The sequence below is a fragment of the Hippocampus bargibanti genome, linkage group LG07 (assembly GCF_051943395.1).
Source record: "Hippocampus bargibanti isolate YZ-2025 linkage group LG07, ASM5194339v1, whole genome shotgun sequence".
Taxonomy (NCBI): Eukaryota; Metazoa; Chordata; class Actinopteri; order Syngnathiformes; family Syngnathidae; genus Hippocampus; species Hippocampus bargibanti.
The window spans coordinates 110,366-127,889 of record NC_142740.1 but is presented as its reverse complement, the minus strand read 5'-3'; the positions used below and the strand labels follow the sequence as shown (position 1 = coordinate 127,889).

General features: G+C 45.8%; 1 long non-coding RNA gene across 1 annotated transcript in view; it reads right to left on the bottom strand.

The window, feature by feature from the left end:
* LOC148895002 (uncharacterized) overlaps window positions 1–17,524 on the bottom strand; it is a 55,424-nt gene that overhangs the window by 14,319 nt on the left and 23,581 nt on the right. Inside the window, exons 2-3 of the long non-coding RNA XR_016115593.1 lie at window positions 7,651–7,699; window positions 926–1,107 (exon numbers count right to left, since the gene is read on the bottom strand). This is a non-coding gene — a long non-coding RNA (uncharacterized LOC148895002). The remainder of the gene's footprint in view (window positions 1–925; window positions 1,108–7,650; window positions 7,700–17,524) is intronic.

Below are 17,524 nucleotides of genomic sequence, written 5' to 3'. Positions count from 1 at the left end.
TTCTTGCGTATTTTCCGTGTGGAAGCAACAGGTGTCTCTGGCATCACAGGATGGCCGAACAAAGCCCTCAAGCTTCTTTCTGACTGCCTCCCGCGCCCAAAGAAAGCATCCAAAGTCTCCCGCCGTCCATTGGAAAGAGCGGCCATCCCTGCGTCCAATCGAGAGAGGCGGCGGGTTTCCCGAGAGCACTTTACTCGGCGTCCTCTCGCAACCCCCGGCGGGAATTTGACTGTTAGGAATCCAAGTGCCAGGCGTTTAAAACCCGAGGAATGCTATTGTTCCCTTCGCAGCTGCGCTAGCCCAGGCCCGGCCGGCTAACTGCTGCCAGCGTGCGTACGAATGCGGAAGTGGGGGCTTTTGTGGAGTCGGGGGGTCGGGCAGGGCTGGGGGTCAGGAGGGAGAGGAAGGTGCGAAAAAGGCTAACTTTACGTCTCGGCAGTTCTCTTTGCTTTCAGGACAAAGCAACAGCGAGTTGACAACAAGACGACACATTCCTCAAGGAAGCGCAAAACACCCAAACACCACAACAGGGACACACACAAAAAGAAAAAAAAATGGGATGGAAACGATGATGCCCCAAACAAAAATGGCCCCCAAAGCTTCTCACCCGAAAATAAATAAATAATAATCATCGGGTGGAACCGATGATGCCCCAAACAAAAATGAAAAATAATGTAAAAAAAAAATCATCGGATGGGACCGATGATTCCCAAAAGAAAGATGCCGACCAAAGCTTCTCAAAGCTCACTTCGAAATGAACCGATGATGCCCCAAACAAAAATGAAAAAATATTCATCATTGGATGGAACAAAAATGGCCACCAAAACTTCTCGAAGCTCACGCGAGGAAAAAAAATGAATAGTCATCGGATGGAATCGATGACGGCCCAAACAAAAATGGTGGCGAAAGCATCCGGAAAGCTCACCTCATTGATTGCTTCTGTGATCCGTCGGCCCGACCTTCTTTCCAGCGGCTGGGAGGAACCAGACTTTGGCAACCTTCCAGACGCTTGACTTCATCCATTTTGTGTCACCTTCAATTTGGAGCCCGATCGGCACCCCGCGGGGCGCGACGCGACTCGCCTAGCCTCCATCTTCAGTCGGCTCACTGGCAAAAATCAAGGGAAAAAAAAAAAAAAACATCTCAAATGTTGAACGGCATACAAATAGCATCAAAAGAATTTGGAACAACAGGTATTTATTTAGTTATGTATTCATCTCTTTGTTTATCTACTATTTATGTATCCATTTATTTATGTATGTATGTATTTATTTATTTGTTTTTATTAATCTAATTGTTTATCATTTATTTATCTATCATTAATTTATGTATGTATTTATTTATTTATGTATTTGTATAGTCTGTCTGGCGGGCGATTTTTTTTTTTTTTTTTTGCTTCTGCATTTTTATTTGTAACTTTTCAAAAAGTGTTTAGCGATTTTAGCGTCAACTCTTTTGTTGGTTGTGATGGTGAGAGCTTCCAAAAAGGAAGCTGAAAGTGCGAGTCATCATGCGTCGTCGCCTTTGTCGGCCACGAGCGCCTACGGTGGGATATGCCTTGAACGCTTTTTTTTTTGTTTTTGGTCAAGTTAGCATTCGAGGTCCCGCGCGCGCGTGCTAACGTTTTGTATAGAATTTGCTGCGTGCGGAAAAACAGGGATTTGGGGGCGTCAGCACACAGAGACAAACAAAAGCCAGAATGCAAAGCCTTTTCCAAGGACACACAATTCGCCCCGCACGCTCTCCGGGGGGGTGGGGGGGGCTGTTTCGGGCTGCCGGACGCAGGCGCGAAACCGGGCTAACGGCGTTAGCATCACCGCGTCGTTAGCTTTGCGGCCCGCTGTTTGTTCCAAACGATTGCGTGGAAAGACAATCAACTATTTCAACTGCGGCGGTTCATTTGTTGAAATTAGCACGCCGACACGCCGCCGACCTAGCACAAAAGCTAGCGGCATGTGTCGTTTGCGGGAAAGCGCTCACTCGACTCAACGGAATTTCTACAGCGCTCCTAAACAATCTCCGCCGCGCTGAAATACACCAAAGTGACTCACCACGCTAGCCGTGACGACGTCATCTCACGTTTATCGTATTTGAGCGACTGACGGCGAATGGATTAGCCGTATTTGGTCGCTTGTCGTGTCGAAAGATCGACTGTGTCAATGGTGTCAAGTTGTGCCAAATCACAGCGAGTCAATGAGCTTTTATGTACTTACTACGGAACCGAGAGTTTTTTAAGGTGGGGGGGGGGCACACAACAGATCAATTATTGCCTTTTCTGTCTTAGCATTGAATGAGCTTCTGTTGATTCAGTTTTGTTGTCTTGGTGGGTTTTTTTTGAGGGGGGGGGGTCGCTGTCGGCAGACAGGTCCTCATTGTACTCAAGGAAGGAAGACTGTGCCCAATTGGGAGGGGGGCAACGTGCGTGGGACTTTTTTTTGTACGCGTGTACAGTACGGCGTGTGTACAGCGACGCTCCAAAATGAATTGTTGGCGCCGGATCGCTCGGCAAAGGTTCTGTTTGGGTGACGGCCTGCGCCAGGGGGGACTTGAAGAGGGCACCAGTGTTCTGCTTTCGCCCATCGGGGAGGGGAGGGGGGCACAGCGTTGCCAGATACGCCACGGGGAGGGGGCACAAAGCAGGTTGGTTGAAGTGACTTGCTTTTATTTCGCAAAATAAAATCTGCTTCCAGATAACTTTTTTTAGAGGTGGACTGTGCAGCACTAATAAATAAATCCAAAAATAAATACATACATACATACATGCATGCATGCATCCATAATTGAATGAACCAAGTTGCGTTTCTCCTTTTGTCACTTAGCACAAGCTGTCGAGCCGAGCTTGGCCACGAGTCTCTGTACATTTATCACCAATATTGACAACGTTGTATTCAATCCATGAAAAAATAACCATGTTGAAGGCGACAAACGCATATGTTTTTGTTTTTTACAGACCCTTGGCCACCTCGCGCTCCCCCCTACCCCAAGATTTTCATTTGCCCGCTAATTACCCATTTCATCTCTTTGCTTTCCAGACACACACACACACACACACACACACACACACACACACACACACACACACACAGACTGCAAGGCGCTCAATGTGCGGCCGGACCAAGTGTCAGCGTTTTAGAAAATGTTAAAATTTTTTGAAAATTGCCATTTTAGATTTTTTTTTTTAATCGCCATTATGGGAAATGTCAACATTTTTGAAAATCATTTTAGAACATGTATGAACATTTTGAAAATTGCCATTTTAAAAAGTGTTTAAAAATCAGCATTTTAGAAAAAAAAATCCAAAATCACCATTTGTGAACGGATACAAAATTAGAAAATTGCCAATTTTATTTTTCTTAAATCGCCATTTTAGAAAATGTAAAAAAAACTACAAATCACCATTTTAGAAAATGACAAAAACATTTTAAAATCACTCTAATTTGCTGTTCCTAATTGAACCTCTAGATGGCAGCACTTAGCACACAGCGCTAAGTGCTGCCCATTTCCTTCATTCTCCGTCCTCGCCAGACAATCAATCGATTTGATGACGGCCGTCTGCGGGCCAGATGAAAATTGACCACGGGCCGCAATTTCGGCTTTGAGAAAGAAAAAAAAAAACCCAACAATTCTGTTGTTGTTGCTGTTGTTGTTTTTTTTGTTTTCGGACTGACTACCCGCAAAAAAACTCATTTTTAATAGCTATGCAATAAACTTTTAACGACCGCTCAAGGGGCTCAGCTCATCAACGGGAGCGATTGAAACACACACACACACACACACACACACACACACACACACACACACACACACGCACGCACGCACGCACGCACGCACGCACGCACACACACACACACACACACACGCACGCACGCACACACACACACACACACACACACACACACACACACACACACACACACACACACACACACACACACACACAGAGCGCCCTGTCAGGGCCAACTAAGCGGAGTGGCCAGTAAGGCAGCATTTGGATTGGCTGGACAGAGGTTGCCGGGGGTGACGGTGGATTTGGGGGACCACCTGCTGAGTTTCAGCCACCAACTGACTGAAAACATTTCCATCAGAAATGGAGATGGGGGGGGGGGGGGATGGGGGTCGGGGGGGGGGCAGTCGTGAAGGAAAGAAGTGAGGAAAATCCGGACGCAAGACTTTTCATGGCTTTCCAAGAACGTGTGATCAAAGCGCCGCCCGGATGAGTTTGCTCAAGAGTTGGAGTGAATCCCTTTTCATGGGATTGAAACCTTCACAATTGAAAAGTGGCGGCGGAGGAGGAATTTGTTGAATTTATTTTTGTCAAACCGCCATCTTGTTTGCTCACATTGCAAGGAAGCGTTTAGGAATCAATAAGTTGAACGGATTTCGGTTTCTGGCATTTTTTTGGCGGGGGGGGGGGGCAGTGGGCACCCTCCCATCCCCCAATATTTATTTCGTGCGCATCAATGACAACTTTGTGCACACAAAACCCCTCCAGCGTGCTGATAAAGGAGCGCTCGTCTCTCACGGGGACACGAGGGTAAGCAAATCAAGCGCACCTCGGCGGACTGTTCCCAAAGCAATGCTGCGCCTTCAAACATCGCTCAAATCATGACATTGGATGTTTTTATTTCATACCAACATGAAAATTTCATTTCATACACATTCGCCGGCAAGCACGTTCCCACTCGGAGCCTGGCAGTCGCCGGCCAATCAAAATCCAGCCTGCCAGTCACGCCCCCCCCCCCCCCATGCTAGCATTTCCGAGTTTCTCATCGCGTCCTTGTCACTCATAGCGAGCCGAAAATCGAATAGCATCGCGGCGTCCCCGCCCGTCCACCACGTGGCTCGACGTCAAAACTTTCAACTTTGAAAAGTGCGTTTGACTTGACGACCAAGAAAGCCGAAAGGCGGCGTACGGCGGCCACTTGATGTCTATTTCCTATTTTGTGAAGTCGCACTTCCGTGGCCAGAAAGTACTTCCTCGTGCGTACGTCATGAGATTTTTCTTCAACATTCTAATTGGCTCCATTTTAGTCCCTCAAAGCGTTATGGATGCTAAGCTTCACAGTGCGCCCTCTTTCCCCCCCAAAAAAAAATCCAAATAACAGCCCCCCCCCCTCCTTCCCCATTTTATGTATATGGCCAAAGCCAGTGAAGGGCTCCCCACGGCACCCCTACTTGTGTGTGGGAGGGGGGGGGGGGTCTGGTGGGAAGGGGGGGGGGGGCACACTGACCCGCAAACTGACCTCCTCAAACTTCAAACTGAATGCTTCTGGCAGTTACCACGACGACAGAGCTCTCCGGGCCTTATCCTACTTACCGAGATGAGGAGTGAGGAAGATGGCGGGGGGGCAGCGGTGGGACAGCGAAAGGTGTGTAAGTAGAGCGAATGGGAGAAACGAGAGAGCGGTGACGGGGGGGGGGGGGGGGGGGGGGGGGGGGATGCTGAAAACGAGAGTTGCCGCTGTTGCATGTCTGTTTTAGCGCACAGGAGAGAAAGAGATGACTCGCCGTCTGCTATTCGGCCACAATCTGGACCACGTGGCACTCGGGACCTTTCTTTTCTTTTTTGTTTGTTACTTTGGACACCTTTGAAATGATTTCGGCCGGTTTGCGTGGCTGCGTTCATTAAAGTTGACGGACGAACAAAAAGGCATTTGCCTTGCGCTCGATTCCCGACGCCACCAAAAAAAGACGCCCGGAAGAATCTTAAAAGGAGTTCAGGAACATTTCTGAGCGCACACAGCAGGGATTTTTTTGCTTTGATGTCATCATTTTTTCACCATTTTTCATCATAACGTGCAGATCCGCGATGTCCCTTCAGGTCTTTTGCTTCCACTGTCCTCATCAAACATCATCAAAGCCACTTGTTTCACCTACCTCGCTAGCGAGGTGATAGGAAGTGAGCTAGCTAGCGAGCGAGCGAGCTAGCGAGGTATTTAGTGTGTTAGCAAACTAGCTAACAAGGTCGTTAGGGAGTTAGCGAGCTAGCAAGGGGATAGCTATACTAGCTAGCGAGTTAGCTGGCCGGTAAGCTAGCAAGCTAGCTTGTGAGGTAGTTCGGGAGTTAGCAAGCTAGCTAACAAGGTCATTGGAGAGTTAGCGAGCGAGCAAGGTGATAGCGAGTTGGCGAGCTAGTAAGCCAGCTCACGAGGTAGTTAGCGAGTTAGCCAGCTAGCTAACAAAGTTGTTAAGGTGTTAAGCCAGCGAGATAGCTCGATACCAAATTCTCTTTTGGTTTTTTTATAATGGGACACTTGTTCAACGTTGCGCTTGATCCGTCCCGCCGTAAAAATGAACAGCGGAAGCTAAAACGAGTCCAGCCGGGTTGGCGACGGGGATGGAGGATGATGTTGTCATTAAAAGGGGGTACCCCCTCCATCGATGGGGGGGGGGGGACGCGCGCGTCGCTGCCCGTTCAAGCGCCCTCACTTGGTAAATCGCTAAATGATCCCGGCTGTCATTGAATCAATATGAACAGGCAGCAGCTGTCACGCGTCATGGCCTCCCCTGAGGCCTGCTCGGAGGGGGGGGGGGGGGGGCAAGGGGGTGGGGGGTTCCTTGTCAACATCAGATGACAAAATATGGCTTGGCTGGCTGGACGCTTTTTTTTTTCATCAACCGGCGGGCAGGGCGGGCCTCTTCTCTGTGACAAAGTCAAACCATGCATGGATTACAGGGGGGGGGCAATATTATTGTTTTTTTCATTGTTAATTATCGTTTCCCTGGTGATATACAGTATATCTATATTTCGATAGATATACTGTATATCTACCGACCAATAGATAGATAGATAGAGATGCTTTCAAAATAAAGTTGAGCCTGCATATGAAACAAGATCATCAAAGTTGCCCCCCCCCCAAAAAAAAAACAAAAAAAAAACTGCATCCATGTCTTCCTTCCTTGTGCCATTTTGACCTGCAGCGACGACAAAGTGGTGAGATGTGAAAGGTCTGCGGAGGTGGTTAGGGGGGCTGCTGCTCTCGTCTTTCGCTCGTCCCGACGTGAGACGCTGAAACCTCATCCATCCATCCATCCATCCATCCATTCTGCCCACGCTGGGGAGGCACATGTCATTTCACTGGTGTATGCGTAGGGGGGAGGGAGGGGGGGGGGTGACAGGGCTCTGATCTCCCCCTCCGATAGCCACCCGATTCAAATGGCCGTCACTTGATCGGCGTGCGAACCGACTCCTGCGCCGCTCGGGTCACGACATGGCGTCGTCTTCAACACGACACGCCCGCGCGCGCTACGTCCCGACCCGACTGGGAAGCCGTCGCGGAGTCGCCGGCGATTGGTCGCCTATGTCAAGGCTGCGATCAGATGAGCGCGACCGATTGCGCGCGTACGGTCCTGTCCAGTCTCGTTGTTAACACAGAGGATAAAGAATAGATGCCCGTGAGGATGCTGATGTTGTCTGTCGACATGGTTCGCTCCACCATTTGTGTCAACATTCATGTAGCTTGCATAACTCCTTCAACGGCCGAGAGCAATTTTGAGTCCGTGTAGCATTGGATCATCGTGGCCAATTTTTCAGCTATTTTTTGTGATGATGCTCGATATACATTTTCATCCATTTTTCACGTCATAATATCCTATAGAGAGTCACATTTTGACAACCCTCCCTCCCCCCCAAAAAAAAATACTTCTCACCCATTCTCCTCAATCCTGCTTCGTTCAACCATCTGCTTTGATTCCGCACCTGAAATGAAACAAGAGAATGCTTCAGCTTTTGTGCGCTCACCAAAATAAATAAACACATCAATACGTAAATAAAAAATAAACTAATGAATAAATACATCGATAAATAGATGGACAAATAGTCAAATAAGTAAATAAATAAACAAATAAGTAAACACATGAATACAGAAAAAAATAAAATTAATAAATAATAAAATATATAAATAGCTACAAATAACTAAACACATAAATAGATGAATGAAGGAATGAAAAGAAAAGAAAATGAAAAAAAGAAATGACATTTTTGGAAGGCGCTGACATTTTGGTGAACAAACATTGAAAAAACACGAGAAAACGTCTCCAAACGTTTGTCTATTTAAACGTCAAATCTGAATACGAGGCCTTCAATTTGACCACATTAAACATTCCAAAGAAAGCAAAAGGCAAAGTTTTTGAGCTTCCGTGGACTGTAAAGTGTCCTTCAAGAGAGTTTTGAACGGCGCTTACAAATGACATACACGCATGGATGATTGTAATCGAACAACGTCGTGGGGACATTTTCAATGAGGAAGAATTTGTTGGCGAGCGGACATTCAAAGTGAAAGAAAGCAAACATGTTCAAGAGTGAATGTCTTTTTTCTGTTGTCGTTTGTGGCGGGCGCAAGAGAAGTTAGTGTGCGAGCGAGCGACGGAGACAAGTGGAGTCTATCCACTGCAACATCTGCCCGCCTGCCAGTCTGCAACTGTCCTGTCTGATGATGTGAGGCGGTGCGGTGCGCCCGAGGGGACGTCGGTGGTGAAAGAGGCCCCTCTTTCCATCCCAACAACGGCTTCTGTCACAAAATCCCAGCGGGGGGACCTCCGAGGCTCCGTCGCCGCTGACGCAATCCACACAAATGGACATGAATCGCTGCTGCCGCTCACGTAGCCCCCCCCCCCCCCCCCCACCCCCCCCATTAAAAAAAATCCTATTTTTCAATGAAACTCCCAAAAAATGATACTTTTGGGTGTAGGGGCAGAGTATCTGAAAAGGCTTCACAATACAGTCCGTGAGCAAAGCCACACGGACACGTGGGGGGGGACAACCTGAACTGCTAGCTTCTCAATAAAGGAAGGGGGGAGCCGTGGGTGTCAGTGTCCCGCCCGTTTCAAATATGCTTCAATACTCTCTGAGCCACACTTCCCTAATCATTTATTTATCAATTAATTCAGGAATTAATTAATACACAAACAAACACAAATAAATACAGTAAAGTCTGGTATATCGATATCGGATATATCGATAGTCCCGGTTATATCGATACTATTTCTATGCACGCACGGAGGAAATTACATGCGCGCAGGGTCGGATATATCGATAGTCCCGGTTATATCGATATTTTTTCGGACTCCCTTGAATATCGATATAACGAGACTTTACTGTAAATAATAACAACAATATATAATAAATAAATAAACGAGTAAATATACACACACAAATACATAAACAAACACATAAATACATAATATAACAATAAATGAATGAATGAATCCATAATTAAATAGGTAAATAGATAGATAGATAAATCAACACAAAAACAAACAAACAAATAAACCATTTGAAAAATAAATACAAACAAACACACAAATAAATAATTAAATAAACCAATACATAAATAACCAAATAAATACATGTATGCATAAATAAAGAAGTAAATAGATAGATAAATACACAAGGAAGCAAATAAATAAATAATATACAAATACACAAATAAATAATATCTAAATTAATAAACACGCAAATAAATAAATAAACACACAAACAAATAAATAATAGATAAATAAAAACATACATAAATATATACTGTACATACATAAATAAATCATATTATTTTGAAAGTAGCCCATGAAAAGCCGCTTGACAATTCAGTTTATACACAGCCTCATTGTACATCAGTGGCCCCCCCGAAAAACATTTTCGCCCCCCCCCCCCTTTCTCTTCTCAACATACAATTCTGAATGTGTCATACTCTAAATTAGGACACCCCCCCCCCCCTCTCCGTTTAATGTGCGACTAGAGTTGTTGGTCAACAGTTGGGTAGGGTCGGTGGGGGCCTTCGCAGGGGGAGGGGGGGGGGGAACAATGGCTGGTGCTGTTGGGAGCAAAGAGAGAGAGAGAGAGAGAGAGAGAGAGAGTCCGTCTGATGACAGAGTGAAAGAGGTTAGTGTCTATGCTGGGAATTGAGAGCGACAGAGACTGGAAGGGGAGGGGGGGGGGGGGGGGGGTCCCGTGTCTGTTGGCTTGTTAATGATGTTACAGGGCCCCAAAAGCTCACAAGCAAACAATCTCCAAAACAAACTTCTCCAATCGCCAGGCCACCAAAAATGCCTTTTTTGTTTTCACCGCAACTTTTTAAGCGGTTCACAAAGTTTACCCGAAAAAAAAAAAAAAACAAATTTGGCGTCGCCGCAAACCCCCAGACACGTTTCCCGGCCAATTCTTCAAGGAAATTTGACGCTAAAATAAATGAAAGTCTTAAAAAGTCAAATGAACACCCAAAAAAAAACCAAAAAAATGGTGACGTTCCACAACATCGTGTTGGAAACGCTAGCTAGCTAGCTGGCTAGCTAGCGAACATTTTTTAGAGTCGGTCGTCCTGGCAACGCTATCAGTGGCTCCCAGGCGGCCCAGCCAATTGAACTGAATAGCTAGCCACCATTTTTTTCTTGAGGCGGTCAGTCGTCATGGGAACGAGTTCACAACAGCGAAATGCACGTTGGCCATCCCATCGGGATTGGACACTTGCAAAGTGGAATTTCAGTTTCCTCGCTGGCGCTTCAACGCTTGACGTTTGTGCGAGTCCCACTTAGCATTTTTGTTTTAACTCATTCACTGCCATTCCCAAATGTATGTAATGTAAGAAAATTGAAAATACGACGGCAAGTGCCATTCCCCAATTAGTGCGAGTTTTGACTTTTCTTGCGGAGGTGCCAATAAAGCACTAGACAGACCTCTGGCAATGTTTTTTCTTTTCCACAAGGGGGCAGCATTTCCTTTTTGTCCATCTTAACACTTTTGTTACAGGTTCAGCTCTTGTTAAAGCGCGAGTTAAATCAAAATGCATGCTTTGCACCTTGATAGCTATATAGCTTGGTAGCGATGCAGCAAAATTGCTAGGTAGCTATATAGCTAGGTGACTAGGGAGATAGCTTGATAGCTATGGAGCGAGATAGCTAGGTAGCAAGATAGCAATATAGCTAGGTAGTAATATAGCTAGGTGACTTGGTAGCTATGTAGTGAGATAGCAAGGTAGCAAGATAGCTAGGTAGCAATATAGCTAGATAGCTAGGTAGCTATATAGCTAGGTTGTTATGTGTACAGCAAGTGCTGAAGACTGTGTATTTGTGTTGTCATATTATGTGATGTTATTTAGTTCAGTTTTTTTTTACTTCTGTAATGATGATCATTTTATGCGACTTCCAGGTTGAGTGAACACCGGCGTGCGGCTGCCGCTGCTCACCTGCAGAATAAAATATCCTGTGACTTTAAAGTGTCCTTGAGAGTTTTGAAAGGCGCTTAGAAATGACATTTATGATTATTGTATTATTATCTGCCCCCATTTCAAGCTGGGATAACTCCAGACCCATCTAACTTAGGAATGAACTTTTTTTTTCTGATGAAAGGTTTGTAACGCTGCATTGAATGCTTCGATGTCGTCCTAAAACTCGATATTCTGCGGGTCCTGCAATTTGTGTGAGTGAGAATGACTGGCCACATTTTTTCACATGGTCTGGCAGTGAATGGGTTAATTTATGGCAAGCTATATTCCAGCGCCGAGCCCCCCGCCCCCACTCCTCCGTTGGCCTAGGAGGGGCAATCCTCACCCGAAGCAGCAAATTTCCGGACCAAGAAAGAAAAAAGAGCAGCGGAGCGCAGCATGCGCTACTTTGGCTACTTTGGCTACTTTGGCTTCTTCCCACGCCGTCAACTGTTGCCTGAGCGCTTTTTGTCGGATCGCCACATCGGGCCGCATTTCACTCATTTTTCCGGCCGAGGCGAAATTCGCCGATCCTGACGCATACCGTATATGTGATGCTAAGTCGGGCGATGAGGTCAAAGGTCGGGCGGCCCCCGCCCTTCTAGCTGGCTGAAGCTTCATCCTTGGAGCTTCATTGTCCTCGTTGCGTGAGCGGCCTCCAGCACAGCCAGCCAAGCGTTTGACCGCATTCAAATAAGAAAGAGATGCTGTTCGCTGATGTGGGGGGGACGTGGGGGTCCCTATGACAGTCCCCTTTTGTGGCTTTTACTTTTGTGGCACTGGAACATCTCCTGTCTTGTTTTTAGCAGTCCTTAAGATTGCGCAACTCTCCATGTTTGGATGTTCCTCCTTTTGTTTATTATTTTGCTTTGTGTTGACTTATGATGGAAAGTTCTGTTGGGTTGTTGTGAAAGCTGCTAAGCCTTTTTTAAACCCTTTTGTTGATTTATTTTATTGCTATGACACAAAGAATACATTGTTTTTATCTTTTTGTGGGACGATTCGAGGCTTTCTGGTTCTGATTCTGAATACATTTCATCCTTTCCTCTTTCATCTAGAACTGCTTCATGTCACAAAGAGGGTACAGCAAGTGCTGAAGAATGAATGGCTCTCTGCATCTTGGCGTTGTTGTCATATTATGTGTTATTTCGTTTTATTTGTTTTGTTTTTTGCCTTTCCAGCAGCAGCTCCTGTATTTTCTTTTTCTACTTCTTTCTTTCCTTTCCTCCGCCTTTCATAACTTTGCCGCTATGTTACTTCTGGGTAGAGCGAACGCTGGCGCGAATGGCTGCCACTGCTCACCCGCAGAAAAACCTTGAGAGTTTTGTAAGGCGCTTTGAAATGAAATGTATTCTAATTGTTGTTGTTGTTGTTATGTAGCATTGAAATGAGCTGATGCGAGTTGTTTTTCAGAGCGCGCCGAAGCAGAGACGGAGAGAAGCCGGATTTCCCCCCCCGGCAGGTCGGCTGGACCACAACAGGCCCCGATTGTTGCAAATCCGTTGCTGCTCAACAACCAACCCCCCCCCCCTGCCCTTTTCCCCCTTTTGCCCCTCGGCGCCTTTGGCCACTTTCTCTTGGCCAAATCTCATCAAAAGGCCCAAAACTAGAAGATGCGAACAAAAGCGTGAACGCTGAGGCTTTCGTCGTCATGATGAAGCCGTGTTATTTTTATCCATCAGTGACAAAAATACCAAAATGAAAAGTCAAAGTCAAAAGTGGCGCGATAATCGGAATGGAATCGAGTAAGATGGCCACAAATAGGCGCAAGAGCTAACAGGCTTTGTATTGTGAGTTACAAAAAAAAGAGAAAGTTCTAAGCGAGCCTCATCTGTCAGGGAGGTCAAATCAGATCAAGCACATCCATTTGTCAAGCTGGCTTCCCGCCTGGGCTTTCTTCGCCAGGATGATACTAGTGCAGCGGCTTCTACCCAAGACAAATTCCTTGCGTCTTCTACATACAGTGATAGTTCAACTTACAAACTTCATTGGTTCCCAGAAAGTGTGTGTCAGGCGAAAAGTTCCTCTTCCAAACATTTATTTCCCATAAGAAACTATTAAAATAAGAATAATCCGTTCCCAGCTCCCCCTAAAACAATTTTCTACTAAATAAGCCTTAAAACTACACAAAATAGACCTCGTTTTATGTATAATAAATGTGCTATTGTATTGTAAGGAAAGAAATAAACTGTAATAATAATAAATTTCATTTCTGAGCATCTTTCAAAACTCTCAAAGACACTTTAAAGTGACAGGATATTTTTTCTGCGGGTGAGCAACGGTAGCCAAACGCGCCAGCGTTCACTCAACCGGTACCGTATAATAAAGTGGTTTTATTGACCTTTGTGACGGTCGTCGATGTCGTTGCCTCTTGATGATATCCGAGTGAAGTTGCCGTGCTTTCTCGGCGAAAATACCCTCACTCACACTGTCGCCTGCGAGCTGATTTTGGTGAATCCAAATCAACAGAAGTTTTTCAACCTCTTCTATTGGCCGAGACTGTTGCTTAAACAACACAGAAACACCTTTAGCCGCACTTAGCAATGGTGGACTTAGCATACTGGTACTGGGACGCTAAGACACACAAACGCACACGTCGTTGGTGTTTTTCAACGATCTCCTTCTTCTGCTCGACCGTCATTTTCTGCGGTGTCCTCTTCGGCTTAACACTAGCCTGCGGCGGGGTCTTTTTCGCTCCCATAATAGCAAAAGTACTCCACTCGATACCAAACCACATCTGCACCCGGAGAAAGGCGGTGATGAAAACTAGTTGGTACGGCAACATTAAATTCTCGCGAATTTAATGTTCATAAGGTGAAAAGTTGGTGAGCTAAAGCGTTCGTAAGCCGAGCTAGCACTGTACTTGGCAAGAATAAAGATGATTCTGATTCTGCCACCGAAATGTCGTCAGAGTAGCCAAACAACCCGATTTCCCAAGATGGCGTCAACAAGCAGATGACCATCAATGACGTTATGCTTGCGGGTGGGTGTGGATGAAGGTAGTGGGGGGGGGGGCGGGGGGGGGGGGGGGTGTAGGGGCCCTCCGCCCCGAGGCCGATGGCATGCTGGCGTGTCACTGTGTGGTCTTACTCATTCGCTCTGTGTGTGTGTGTGTTTGCCAAAGAAGTGCAGGTGCGGGGAAGGACACACACACACACACACACACACACACATGGGGGGGGGGGTGCATGGTCAGGGAGGTCTGTTTTTTTATGCTTGAACAATGACACCGCGGCAATAACATAGAAAAGAGGCCCTCCGTGCAATTTGTCCACGGACATTTGCTCATGACGTTCAATTCACTGATTGCCATCTTTTTTATGATTATTATTATTTTTACAACCCTGAAGATGATGATGAAGAAGAGGAAGAAGCAACGGTGTTTATTAATCAAATGGTAGGCACTATGAGGGGGAAAATATATCGGCGGTGGAAAAACAACAACAACAAGATTTTCAGTTGGGTACTTGAATGCAACATTTTCAATGAGGCTGTTGAGGAAATTAACATTTCACCCCAAAAAATCAATGCTTGGTCCTAAAATCTCAAGATAGAATTAAAAACAACGCAGTAAATTGTTAAGGAGCAAGTGAATCGCTAGCCTTGTTGCACTAACTACCATTTAATTCAATTCATTTCATCTGTGCTGTATGTCAAGCATATTAGCATATTTGACAATAAAGCTGACTTTGACTTGACTTTTGCACCTAATGACAATAATAATCATAATCATCATCAACATAATTGTATATGTCATTTTTAAGCGCCTTTCCAAAACTCTCAAGGACACTACAGGATAAGTTTTGACTTTGCTGTTGTGAAAATTGGCATTCCCACATTTCACCCCAAAAAAAGAATGAAGACTCACCAAATTTAAAGCTACAAATAACGTGCTAGCTTTGTGGGCTAACTAGCATTTTTGCCCCTAATGGCAATAATAATACATGTCATTTCGAAGTGCCTTTCAAAACTCTCAAGGACACTTTACAGGATAGGTTTTTGCTGTTGTGAAAATTGGCACCAAAAAAAAAAAACAACAACCCAAATTTAAACCTAGAATTAAAAACAACTCAGAGAATTGTTTCAGGAGCAAACAATTCGCCATAGCTTAGTTCCGCTAACTAGCATAGATGCCCCAAATGTCAATCATTCGACTTTAAAGTTGACTGAAATTACTGTTGTATCCCCCCCCCCCCCCCCCCACCGTAAAAAAGTACGTTTTTTCCGGTGCAATTTGACCTAATTAAGAAAATTGCATCGGCATGAAAACGCGTAAAAAGTGACTAATCCGCATGCTAATTAGCCAACACTTGACACCTGACGTTTTTTAACCGCTTTTAATTTCGGTGCTGATTAAAGCCCCCTCCTGGAAAAAAAGCCCCCCGGATTCAACGCTGGATAAGCACCCGCCGTGACAGCTTATCAAGCGTAACATCTGGGAGGTTTTTTTGTCCTGGGTGGGGGGGTTCAAATGTAAAAAATAAAGAGAGGCAGAGGCAGAGGCTCGCGCTTCGCACCTGTTGCACTTGAAATGTCCCCAAGCGTCAGGACGACAGGCAGCACGCACGCGAGCAACAGGAATTGCAGCAGATGGAAGCCGCGGACGGTCGCTTACGAGCTCTCCTTTGACAAAAAAAAAATCAAAATCAAAATAAAACCATCAAAACCCACTAAAGCGGCCATTTCAAGGAAAACAAGACGAAGACGACGAGATCGACCGGGTCGCCTAAAAACATATCGTGGCGCATTCAAGGCCTCTCCGACTTTTTACAACCTTTCGAAATACGTACTTTGTCCCATGCAGCGCCATTTTGTTTGACATGTACCCGAATAAAGTTTGATTTCATTATATTTCACACGAATAAAAAACATTTGTTCAAAAAAATAATCACGTTGAGGCGATTCCTCCCTCCCTCCCGAAGTCGTTTTAAGCACAAACAAACTAAAATTGTTTTCTCGGAGCATCGTGACAGATGAGCAGCAATTTAATGAAAACGACGTCAAATTGCGACAGGCCACTTGTGAGAAATAAGACCCCTTAATGCCCCCCCAAGCCCCCTCGCGCGTTTAAAGGCCGACGGCGGAAAATGTCCAAGGCGATTTCACGAAACGAAACGTACGGAGCACGTTGCATAACGTCAGCGGAAGCTCCCCTTTTCGCCACCTCAAAGGTGACGAGATCACGTCTTCTGTCCTCGGGGCTACTAAACGGGGACCCGACGTCGCTACAAAGACAAGAGGGGGGGGTGGCGGGATTCGGGGGGCACCACGGACACCTTAATAGGCTTTCCGGTTCAGCCTTTTTAAACACAAATTGTTGATCGCCGATGTCGTCGCCTATTACAAACAATTCTCGGATCAATAAGTAATGAAGCGACCAAAGATCCCTTGACCTTCGGAGAGGGGCTGGGGGGCAAAGTGGACCGATCGAGACGAATTGGGTTGGGGGGTCGGGGGCGAAAGCTCTTCAAATATTCATCCGCCGGTTCATGTGAGCCGCGTTCCCTCGGGACCCGAACCGAGCAAAACACCACCGCCTTAATCTTAATCGACTGCACACACACACACGCACACACACACACACACACACACACACACACACACACACACACACACACACACACACACACACACACACACACACACACACACACACACACACACACACACACACACACACAGATTTAAAACCGTTAGCGAGCTGTTAGCTCGTTTTAAAGATGATTGTTTTCTTTTTATTTTGTTTCGCTACGAGACGCGTTTAGGGGCCTCCGGTACAAACGCGATAACGTTTCGTCGAAGCGAATGTGAAAGCGTTTGATTCAAAGTTTGAGGGCGGCCACCGCCCCCCCCCCCTTCACACACACACACACACAAGGCGTTTAAAAGCAGGAACGCTGTCTCTTTTCCATAAACGCACCCCCACAATGCCGGGAGAAAAATAACAAGTTTGTAAAATCCATACGATTAAAACACTACGTGACGGCGCCTTTTTATTACGTCATTAAAAACCCAAACGAAAGCATGGAGAATTTGTTTTTGGTCGTTTGTAAAAGTCACACCAAGCGCAGTGTTTAGTTGACACGGGTCCTCTTTGTCGTGGTTTTAATTTCTTTTGGAATTGAAATGTTTGAATTGGAAAAGTTGACGTCGGTTCGTGTGATTCTCTTTCCGCCATTTTAGAAGATCGCCAATAAAAATAGGAAGAATATTCTGGATTAATCTTGACAACGATTGTTTTTTTTTGTTTTTTTTGGCGAGATGGGGTGAGGTAGATTGGGGGCGGGGGGCGGGGGGCATCCACCCTTACTAGAAAAACGCAAACGCGG